The 11962-nt window shown below is 41.8% G+C and overlaps 1 pseudogene; it reads right to left on the reverse strand.

Moving 5' to 3' along the window:
• Positions 1–7824: 7824 nt before the first annotated feature.
• LOC147418879 (uncharacterized) lies at positions 7825–9098 on the reverse strand (annotated as a pseudogene).
• Positions 9099–11962: the final 2864 nt, after the last annotated feature.

Below are 11962 nucleotides of genomic sequence, written 5' to 3' on the forward strand. Positions count from 1 at the left end.
TCACCAAGTATCCTCAAGAAACCATAGATATTGTTACACAATCCACTATATATACATAGTAGCAATGAAGTACACACAATTTGATGCAAGGATGTTTCATGTATAAGGTACAACGTATTGAGTGAACAAAGCGATGTTAGGAGTCCCGCCACTTGGCCAACCTAGAACTTAATACTAGTAGAAAATATGAAGTAGAGTCAAGATCCTTAGTCCAAAACAATTGAATAGCTCAAAAGAAAAACATAAACTAGGGATCTAGATAAATAAACTACTGAGCAAGATTAATCATACACATACTTCAGGTTTTTCTCCATTGATTATGAAAACAATGTTGATATATATACTTGGGATCATGTTTTCTCACACAATGATTGTGGTTTTAGCTTTGAACGCATTCAAAAACAATTTTTTTTGAAGTACAATACTTAAAAATGTCAAGCAAAGTCATAGTCAGCAAATAGCTCTTCTCCTGCTTCAATATGAAGAATTGTCTCAACGCATATATGGCCATATTCTTCAGGCTTTATATGTAAATAGATGCATTTCTTCCACGATGGAAAATGTGGATCAAACGTATAGAGACACATTTTCTTGGACATTAGAACGTTGAGAACTATTTATGTAGTCCGCTACATTTCCTTCTTCTACGCAACCAACTATGTAAACTCGATCTTCCTCTTTTTCTACTTTTGGGTCCTCTAAAATAGAATATTTATAAGCTCTTGGAAATATTTTGCATAATCTTTTCCAACCTTGAAATCTATACTTGTCTCCTTCGTAGTTCAAAATAGGAACACCACTTTCAAGGGGTGCATGCACAAATAGCCCAGAACCAGCTCCTTGAATACATGAAGTCGAACTTCAAAGGCCACATCCTTAATATGAAAAATTGCATCTTTGGAAATAGGAAAGGTTGGTATCCCGAGAGGATCTTCATGCCAAGTATAGTGTGAAATTTACCTACGTTTTATATCACTCAACTCCTTTTTATTTGCAAAAAGAAGGAAACTTATCATGCATATAGATCATCCCAATATATAGAAGTAATATGAATGTTGTATAATACAATGGCTCTATCATATGCAAGACTAATAATGCCTCTTACAAAATGCCTGTAAGGCTCAGAGGCTAAAAATCCTAGGTATTACGTGTGATCACATGCTTTGAATAAAAATAATCCCCCCATGTGTAAGTGTCAACATGTAGCCTATAAGAACTAAAATATGCCTTGTATGGAGCACGTGCGATACACCTTCACATCTACAAGGTGAACCCCCGGGATCGAAGGGTTCCAATTTTAAGAAGTAAAAGTGAATTGCAATGTGTTGTTTTGAAGGTCCACTTGTCCAAGCTATGCTTTGAGTGGAAAATTAAAGTGTTGAAAATGGGATCAGATATAAGGCCAATCAATAGTTTAAGCTTTACTCTGTGATAAGCCAAGTCCACCACAACTCCAATTTAAGATCAATTTTAAACATAGGAAGAACCAAGGTCCACCACCTGTCCAAGCTATGCATAAGGAGTTGGTAAAATGTTTAGCTAAGATTTAATGTAATAAATTAAGTGGCCATTTATTCAAAGTCCAAAAATTATCATCTATCTAACGTCCACCACATGTGCAATCTAAATTAATTAAGGTTTTTCCCTAAAGAGCTACTAATTGTTAAAGGTACAATGTTCCAAGATCCACAATATGTTGTAGTCTCACTTTAAAGATCTTCCATTTAAAAATTAAATAGTTTACTCTGCACATTAAAGCCTAAGAAGTAACCTTAATAGACCATATTCTAACATTAAATGTAAAAATCAATAAGAAAAAACATTAAAATGTACAAGAAGTTCATTACATACGTTTCTCCATTTCCAAAAAGTCCTCCATTGACGAAGGAGCACGAGGTTCTTCATCTTTTGGAGGAAGTTCGCCTGCTGCAAGAGGAACATTGTCATCTGAATGCAAAGTGGATGGTTGGGTTTGAAGACCAGCCCATCTTCCTACATCCTCATCGGTCTCAGCCAAGTCTAGAAGCCTGGCTGTCAATGTTTTTGGCTCTTCCACACTTTGAACTAAGCATATTAATTCTTTTTTTTGTTTTACTCCTTCTTGTGCAACCAAGGAGCCATCACCAAAGAGATCAACAAGTTTTTGACCTTCAAAGAAAAATGTATGAATACAATGCTTCACCAAAACTAGTTTTTTGGCTTCCAAACACGGCAAACTGACATGCAAAGAACTATCAATGGCCATGGAATATTGCTCTGATCCCGTTCTTAGCTCCTCAAATGCATTGTCTTTTCCTAAGAAGGCAACAACTGCTAGGAATTGAATTTCTCCTCTGCAAGGTGCTAGTGGAAAGTGATGCAATGCACCACAACAATGATAGCTCACATTATCCCCTATACTTCGAAAAGCATATTGCAATTTTGCATGTATAAGTAAGTCCACAAATGCAAGAAAGACAAATCCGGGAGTTGTGGAACCTCCAGCAATAGCTAAGATCCCATTCAAAGCATTACTAAATGTCTCCTTGCTCCACTGCAAACTGCCTCCACAATGTTTTGTCAAATCTAAAATGCATAGTCCAATAGGTGTTTCATTGTTATAGTGGCGCTTCAAATAGAGATTTTGCTTCCATCTGGAGGCTAACAACATAGATTGACCACTGAAAATATCTAGACTCGATTGTCTCCTTTTGAAGGTGAATTGCCCACTTCATATAAGCTATTGCCTCACCTCGAAAAACCATTTTCTTTGTTCCACACTTCAGACTACTTTTGAGCCATTCGTCACACAAGGTTAATATTGTGCTATAAAGTGCATCATTCATGTTATATGTGCTAACTACTTCCCCCTAATGCACATGGTGATGACTCATTCAAAGTGTTGAAGCCGTCAACAAATGTATCTTGAACTAATTTATCTTGCTTCAACTTCTTAATGCGATCGTACATATCAATCACATCAACATCCTTTGCACTCTTTGATAAGACAATCTTCTAATCTATTATTTCTTCTTGAATGGATTGCACCTGTGATTCCTCAAGACCACAAAGATATCTAAATGCAGTTGTTGGGGGTTTCCTATTCTCCTTGTCTAGCTTTTCAATGATTTGTATCCAACGATTGTAACATCGTCAGAATATGTGACCATGTGTGCCTTTTTTGCAATCCAGCTTGATCTTGTAGTCACTTTCGCATATCATAAAAATTCCTGAATTTAAAGAAAAAATTAAAGATTATGGACCACTTTCAAGAATTTAAACAAGGAAAGTAAGCAAAAGAAGATCACTTACATCCCATCCTGCACAAGATGCATTTCCCTCTACAACTCCAATTGCAGCCTTTGGTGGTCGTCCTGAGAAAATCCATTGACTCCGTAAACGTTTCAATGTTTGGCTATATGGTAGCTTCACGTACAATGCCTTAGCCTCCTCATTTGCAATTGTGGATATAGCAATTGAAACAAATGGAGAAGCATTGACAAGAATACTAATCGTTAGGTTTTGAACTTGCCTTTAAGAAAATCGGGAAATTTACAGCAAGGACCGGCGGTCCAATAGCAGTCGTGCGGTCCAATGGAGTGATAAAAAAATACCATTTTCCCAAACATACAAAATTCCTTTTCTTGAACTTGCCAAGAAGAAATTTCAAAGCATTATGTTATTTTTTTCATTTTTTACACTATTTTTCTCTATTTTGGGATGGAATTTCTCCTTTTGTGCTTGCCCTCACCTGGCATTTTTGAAATTGAAAACGACACAGTATGTCACCACGATTTTAAACAAATCCTTAAAACTGCCAATCTGTTGATGATGCCTTTATCACTCCAAAGGAGCAAGGTCAATGCAAGGTAAGCAAGACAAACAGGTGTCGTATAGTTTCTCTCTCTCTCTCTCTCTCTCTCTCTCTCTCTCTCTCTCTCTCTCTCTCTCTCTCTCTCTCTCGTTGTGCAACTGCAGGGTGTGCATGTTAATTGTTCTTTCCGTAGGCAATCACTATTGCCCATCTTGATGCCTCTCTATACATCTAACTACGTTGGAGATGCTCTGTCTCTCTCTTGCTCTTGCTCGCTCGCTCGCTTGCATGTGTGTTCATCACTACAATTGCTGCAATTAACGCATCTCTCTCTCCCCCCCCCCCCCCAATAGCGAGGATTTTGTGCCACAAAGCTTTGCAAGATTGTGTGACAGGAAAGACATGGAGCCTGTACGACAACAAGAGTAGGAGAAGTGGGAGGAAGCAAGGGATGATGGGGAATGGAAGAAGGTGGGAAAAGGGAAGGAGAATATTCCTATGCATTGAATTTGTTTAAGAGTACGCCAGTATGTGCCAACGTTAAAAAAAAAGAAATTACAAAATGAATCTGAATAGATTCAAAGAGCTCAAAAAATAGTAGCATTGTTGAGTGGATGACCTTTAACCCTTTCTCTCAGTTGCAAATGATGCTTGTTTGCATGCTAACCCACGTCTCTCTCTCTCTCTCTCTCTCTCTCTCTCTCTCTCTCTCTCTCTCGGAGACTACATAGTAGGTTCTCTGTGTGTGTGTGTGTGTGTGTGTGTGTGTGTTTTCCCGTGATCATGAAGTTGTAAATTATGGCATAGCTACACGCAATGTAAGTTAAGGTGGTTGAGTATAGCTTGAATAGTTTGCAAGAGGTTTTACGGCCCTGTGTGTGTGTGTGTGTGTGTGTGTGTGTGTGTGTGTGTGTTATGAGGAGGAAGACCTAGGGCTTGGGGGAAGTGTAGACTCTATAAAAGCTGAGGAGGATGGAGAAAAGAAGGGGCTAGAGGTGCATGCGTAGTTTGAGGAGGATGGGCATGCACAAGAAGTTTTGGACAAATTCTCACAATAATTCCCACATTGTGACTTACCTCAACATCATGAGCTTCTATGAGGGAGGCACAACATACCTAGCTACGGGGGCCGGTGGTCCCCTGCCCCCAATCGTACCTAGCTAGGTACGTGGTGCCTCTCGAACAGAAGCTCATGATGTTATTCATTGTATTTAAAACACATGAAAAGACTCCGTTTTCCTACATGAGAAAATTTCTATATCTTCTTGTGATGCAACCTGCATACAAAGGACGAGGGGGAATTACATACACAGACTACATGATACGAGTTGAGGGAATCTTGCATCTTTAAAGTATTAGTAGTATTTTATAAAAGAGAACCAGTATGTTCGTTCCCCGGTTGAGTTTAAGCTAGTCAACAGGGAGAATCCCGGATTCTCCCATGAGGTAACATGGAAAAGGAAGGGAGGGAGGATGGACTTGACACGTGTATGGAGACACTTGACACATCATTGGATACTTTCAAATATTTTTATCCGGTTTTTTTTTGGGGGAGGGGTTGGTTTATTAAAATCTGTCACCGTCTCTGTGTCTCTCTCTAGCGCTCGCGTGCGCAGGGTTCTATGCTGTCTGCTTTGGATGAAGGTGAGGCAGCTTGGTCCAAGAAGAGCATGGAAAGACCCAACACCTACGCACTCCTGACTCATCGGACATCTTGAGAAAAAGACTTGGCAAGCAAGAGGCAACAAGAAGGCGCGAGATAGAGATAATGGGGAGCTTGGGGAGCGAGACTGCTGTGAGTTTCTTTGATGCTTCACAATGGGTGCGGTTTGCGATGCAGGAAAGTAGAGGAAGGGGCAGATGGGAGGGAGGGCACCGTGACGTAGAGAAGCGTGTTTGTTGGGAGTGCTAGACAACTGAGGGAGAAATCCGAGTGTGGTGGCGATTGGGGGGTGAGCACGGGAGAAGAAGGAGACCGAGGCAAGGCAGCCACCTTCCAAGAGCAGGAAATAGAATTTGTGTGCACTGGACCCGTGACGGCTTCTCCATAGATGTTAACCACCGCCCCAGCTAGTTGCTCGGAGGACCGCGAGCCGGCACGCGGTCCTTACTGCAATTAAAAAATGTCTCTCAGCTTAATATTGATCTAGTGCATATTGGTTCCTAAGCTCCTCCAACAACACATAATATATATGTCTGCTCTCTCTCTCTCTCTCTCTCTCTCTCTCTCTCTCTCCTACCTTCTCTTCTCTTCTTCTTCTCCCTCTGTGCGCCCTACCCACCGACACCCCCAATGCCCCCTCTCCGCCTGTGCACCCTCGGCGCGTCCTCCTTCGCACACCTTTCTGTCCCCTTAGCTCCCCTCTGTGAGAATAATACACGAATTTCACTGTGCATTTGGTATGGCAGCGATACGCATCTCTGCTCAAAAGTCCCAACAACATCTCTACCTCCAGCAACTACAAGCCCCACCCCACCTGCAAGCCTTCCTTGCGGGCATCCTGGGTATACCCAAAATGCTCCGAACGATGACTCAGTATACTTATGAAGCACTGGTTGGTTGTTTGAAAAGCAGAAGTGGAGGAAATGTGCGAGGCGTCTTTGCTTGGTCACTTATAATAGATGGATTTGAGTTCTTCTTGGGGTTGAAGGTGCGGTTTGGGCTCTTGTACGTGGATGAGAACATGGAGCGCTTCCCGCGACTCTCAGCATTTTGGCATCAACAACTTCTTACTAGCAATACCACAACATCTTTTGATTCGAGGCTTGTGAGTGATAACAATGGAGAGACTACAAGCCCATTATATGACAGCTAAACAATTTGATGCAACACAAAATCTGGTGTGGACCACTTCGGGCATATGTCAGAGTGGAGAGAGTGCTAAACAATTTGATGCAACACAAAATTTGGTGTGGACCACTTCGGGTGTACGTCAGAGTGGAGAGAGTGCGATGGCCTTTTAATCTCGATATGATACATAGTTCATCCTCTCGTGTATGGCCTTCACCTTCCAGCTCACACGCACATACAAAGAGAAATGTATACTAACTCACCTTGACTTACGACTCACCTTGACTTGCGTTACCCATCTTTCTTTCAGGGAAATTTTGTGAAAACCACACATGTCCAAAGAGCCATTTTTTCTCTTGCCTCTTTAAATTTGACTAGGCAGAGAGAGAGAGAGAGAGAGAGAGAGAGAGAGAGAGAGAGAGAGAGAGAGAGAGAGAGAGAGGGTATGTTGATTATCATACATTAATATGAAAATTATTATGCTCAATGCACAAGTATGTCGGAAAATTTGTGAAATGTGAAGAAGAGGTGTCCAAAGGAGCGGTTTCATTGACAAAATGCAGTATGTTGAGTGTGTCGTGTGGTTTTAAATTTACATTCTATGTTCTTAAAGATGGATTGGACTCCTTATACGAATACAACAGCTAGTGATAACAGGGTTATGGATGCATCTAAATGTGTGCCCTTAAAGGATTGAAACAATAGTTCATCGTGGGCATGGTCAGTACGGTTTCTAAACCATCAAAATTTGTATCATAATATCATTAGGAAGAGCATATCAGGGTGGTCACTGCAAGCATAGAGGAGTAAAGGAATTGGATGGGTAGATGTGGTGAAGTTAAATCTCCACAAGCAAATGCAACACTCTGCATTTGGTATGACCGTTGTATGCATCCTCCAGCTTGGCCTCCTCATCCACCTCAACATCAACTCCTCCACCCTCCTCTCATAGCTTTGCTACCCCTTATCCGCCGGAGACCTTAATTACCGAGGCCTTCTTGTTTGTGAAGAAGACAGAGTTCTACTCGCCTTTCCCTGCATCGAGCACCGCCCTCGGTTCCATCCATAATATGAGTTCCTCGCTCCGCCTTTTTTACAACCTCGTCGACGTCAACTCTCTTGTGGTGTGATCAGCCCCTTCTAGCCCACTGCACCAAGATGCTCCACTCTCAAGCTCAAATTAATTCTCTCATTCTTTGTGTGTACTTGGTAGCTTTGGTGAGTTCTCCACCCTTTTGCTCTACTTCTCTCTTTTAGCTTCTCTGAGCGGGACCCTAGCATTGATTGTAGTAAGGCCTTTGGCTGCAACATCTTCTTCTGTAGGGATAGCGACACCCTTTTTGGTTTCTTTGAGGTCTACACCAATGTCTTCAGGGTCATGGGCGCCATCAATTTTGATGGCTGTGGGCTTTGCGACGTCAGCTTTGGTTGCTATAATGGCTACATCAGTAGAAACTATGATAGCAAGGGTAGCCTTCTTGATTGTAGGAGCTTTTAATCCCAGAGGGATGGTGACAACTCTGGCTACAGCAGGCTCGTATGCAAGTGGTACAATAACCACTGCAATGGAAGCAAGCCTGACAGTTATCTTGGCCGCAGGGTGCCGTCAGTCAACAACTACATTGATGGCAGCACTCTTCAGCTACACTGTAGGGGATGCATCAATGGTCGCGATAGGAAGAGTTGTAGCAGCTTCTGCATTTGCAACTGGGAGGTGAGCGGTGCCATCTAATTCTTGTACAGGATTTGCAACAGCATCTTCTTCACGGTTTGTGGCACGTGCAGTTCCTGGAGGTATGGTACTCTCAGCAGTGAGATTTGAAACATCGCTTTTGTTAGCAGATGTTGCAATTACAGAAGTACGATTAGGCTTGGCTGTAGTACTGAGAGTAGGCCGTTCACAAGCTTGGTCTGCAGCTTGCTGTTTTACGCCAAGGAACGCTGTGGTGGTGCCAACAACCACGTCGCATAGTGGGTTGGCAGTGCAATGGGCCGGGCATGGTGGATAGCTTGGACCGAAGCGGTGACAACTCTTCCAGCTTGCCTACTCCACTGTAGCCTTTCTAACTCTCAGTAGCACTTCTGTGGAAATAATTGTGAGGTACTTTGACAAAGTGCTTAAGAATTGGATGATCAGATTAATATATGGAATGATACAGGTCATCCACAATGAGTTGGAGCTTTTGTGCTTTGCGTTCAGCACGCTTGAGGATGAGTTCCGGCGTGCTGAGTTTTGGCGGAATGTGCAGGCGAAGAGGGTGGCTAGGAATCATATGATTAGGTATATGTTCGCTAACAAGGTGAGGCTAGATTTTTTGATGAGATGTTTGGATGAAGAGGATATGTTCGTGAGGTTTGCGGTAGAGCACATGGTGGTGTTCGGGGAGGATGTGACCTGGGAGGTGGGGGTGGAGGGTGGCTGACCTTGCTGGAGGAGGTGTTGACAAAGTTGGCGGACAAGGTGGGGACTAGCAGGTAGGCTGAGTGGGCGCCACAAGCATCAGGTACTAGCATGCTTGAGCCCCAAAGGATTGCGCCCCCTTGTGGATCTTATCAACCCCACCTCAAGGCACTCTCTCGCTCTTGTTAGAGCCCTTATTATGTTCTATGAGCAGCTCAGCAGCAGCCCCCTATGGCCTGTTTTTTGTTCTAGAGGGCAGGTCCAAGTTGGTGCTCATGGTTTTTTGAATTTCTTATAGCAGATGCCCCTACTATGACTAAATTTGAAGGTTTTTACACTAAATTACACAGTATTTCTCCAAAATTAGTATTTCTCCAAAATTTGTAGGTTTTCTTACATTCAAATCTAAAATTTAGAGGTAAACCTCAAAATTTTAGGTGGTATCACACTTAACATAAGCTTTTTTGAGCATTAACTATAAATGAATCATCTTATGTCCTATGCAAACTGAAGCTCTCTCACAAATCTTTCCCACTCTCAAGGTACTCTTTTCCTTTTACACGGACCAAATTCATAGTTGACACATTTGATTGGGTCAAAGTAATTCCAATCAAAATTGTGTTGATGGATTAGAAATAATTTATTTATGTTTTTAAATAACATATTTTAGCGTCTTCAAAATTAAGAATCTCATATTTTAAAAATTGGTTTATATTTTTATATATTTTAGTGTCTTCAAAATTTAGGATCATTAAAGCATTTTAGTGTTTCAGACGATTTAGAACCCCAACAACCCATCTTGAGCGAGCCTGTAGTCAAGAATGATTAGGAACATAACCATTTATGGACTAGAGCATGGCCACAAGCTTATTTATATGAATCTGCTATGGCAGACATGGAAATCGCCATGCTTCCGAGTGTTAAGTGTAATGTCTATCTTAAAGGGGCAAAGACGAGCAATGCCCATGGTATGGAAGTCCTTGCTTGGAGATTATTAAAGCAATCATTTTTTGCCTTGGGTGCTAGAAGTTTGGTCAGTCTCACCCATTCATCGATGGCAAAAATGTGTTTACAAAGTCGATGATAGAAATGGGTTTGCAAAGGCAATGTAAGATGACATGTTTTGGGATTCTACATAATCAAACAAGGAGATGTATGCGATTCATGAATGATGGCTTATATGCTATTAAGCACGGGGTTGTCGCACCATGTTTTTGGGGTTGCAAAAAATACATCGCATCCAGGCTGAACCCCATGGGGGTTGTGGAGGGTTATGTTTGGTTTTGCATTTACTTTGCTACACTATTCTCTATAGAGTAACTATGGAGGTCTTGATCTTGGCTTTTTTATTTTATGTACTCGCTCGGTTACTTGTTCGCTCGAAAGTACTCGCTCGAGGATTGGGATTCCTCCCAAATAGCTAGGAATCCATTCTTTGAACCTTGGATAAGGTTTAAAAGCCAACTTTTGTAATTAAAAACCTAAGTGTTTGGATAATGAAAGTAAGCATTTGTTGCAAAAGCTCAACACGAGTCTACTGTTTCTTCTATTCCTTGTGTCTCTCTTGTACGATGTTGCATTGCTATTTCGAGCATACCAATATGTTTGCAGGTGAAATATTTTCCATTTAACATAAGTTTCTTGTGATGAAAGTTGTGCTTTCTACGAGTTGTTCTTGCTTACTACACACAGTTGTTGAGCCAGCAGAGGATCACACCCACATTTTTGCTCACACTCATCATTTTTGTAACCATTGATTGTAATAAGTGTCTTTCCGACATTGATTTTGATTGGAGCCATTCATTAAGTAACGGGACTCAATTGAGTTTCCAGCTTGTAATTCCGAAGTAATTTCACTTGCCGATGTAATTAGTTAGAGATGTTCTCACCTCCAAGGCTGAGGTATATAAGCCCAAGTTTTGTAACCTAAAGGGAGAGCTTTTTTTTAAATCGAAGTGAGTTTTTTTTGGAGCGCCGTGACTGTGTCTGAGAGAGAGTGAGAGAGTCTTATCTACTTGCTACGCGAGCTACGGAGCCGCCATTGGAGAAGCGACACCGCCATTGTGTTAGCAATGGCGAGAGCTACGCACAGATACCAAGAGTGCGCACTATCGGCTTCTATGTGTGGTAAGTTCCTACGAGCTTCGGTGTGAGTTTTCTTCCAACTCGTGTGTCGGATTTGAGCGTGCACCATATCTATAGAACCACAACGAGTAGAGCTACACATTAGTACCATCGGGGTCAAGTTTCGGTCACCTGTATTTTTCGGCCTGTCTTCATACGCGTTTACCGCACGGAGTGGTTATAGGTTGATTTTGCAGTTCAAGTCTTTAGGGTGTTGTTCTTACCTAGTGTATAGACTTCCCCTTGAGTTTGAGATCGATTCAATGATTCTAGATCCTGTTTCGTATAGCATTCGTTCGTAGTACGGATTTCAGTCACTTGCGTATTTTAAAACTTAGATTTGATTTCCTTAGTAGTGATTGTCATTAGAAGGTTGAGTAGGTGATTTGACATCCACCTAGTTGTTTCCATGCGCCTGCGGGTCAAGCTCCGTCCTCGTCTGACAAATTCTGTTGTTGGTTGAGTTCTCGCTATTTAGCTTCCGCTAGCGGCGTAACCGCCTTAACATTTGGCGCCGCTGCCGGGGACGAGAGCCCTAAGTAGGTGACCTTAGACTAATCCTACGAGGTGAGTCGTATAAACTACTTTGTATACTTTAGTTAGAAAAGATCTAGGAGTGGTGGACTCCGAAGATCTCGAGAGATACTAGGAAGTGGGGTATTCCTGGGTGTTCCGTGTTGACAGTATTTTTAGTTTAGCTTAGATTTGTTGTTGTTTTGTTGGTGTTGAGTAGTTGTTGATAGAAGAAGAATTTGCTAGTCCGTGAGTGACAGTGGATATCTTTAAAATTACAATTACCAAACCCATTTTATGATTAGGAATAGCTTAGGTAGGACTTCATTTGATCCTGATC

This window comes from Adiantum capillus-veneris, chromosome 29 (genome assembly GCF_014529385.1).
Source record: "Adiantum capillus-veneris isolate H3 chromosome 29, ASM1452938v2, whole genome shotgun sequence".
In the NCBI taxonomy this organism is placed as follows: Eukaryota; Viridiplantae; Streptophyta; class Polypodiopsida; order Polypodiales; family Pteridaceae; genus Adiantum; species Adiantum capillus-veneris.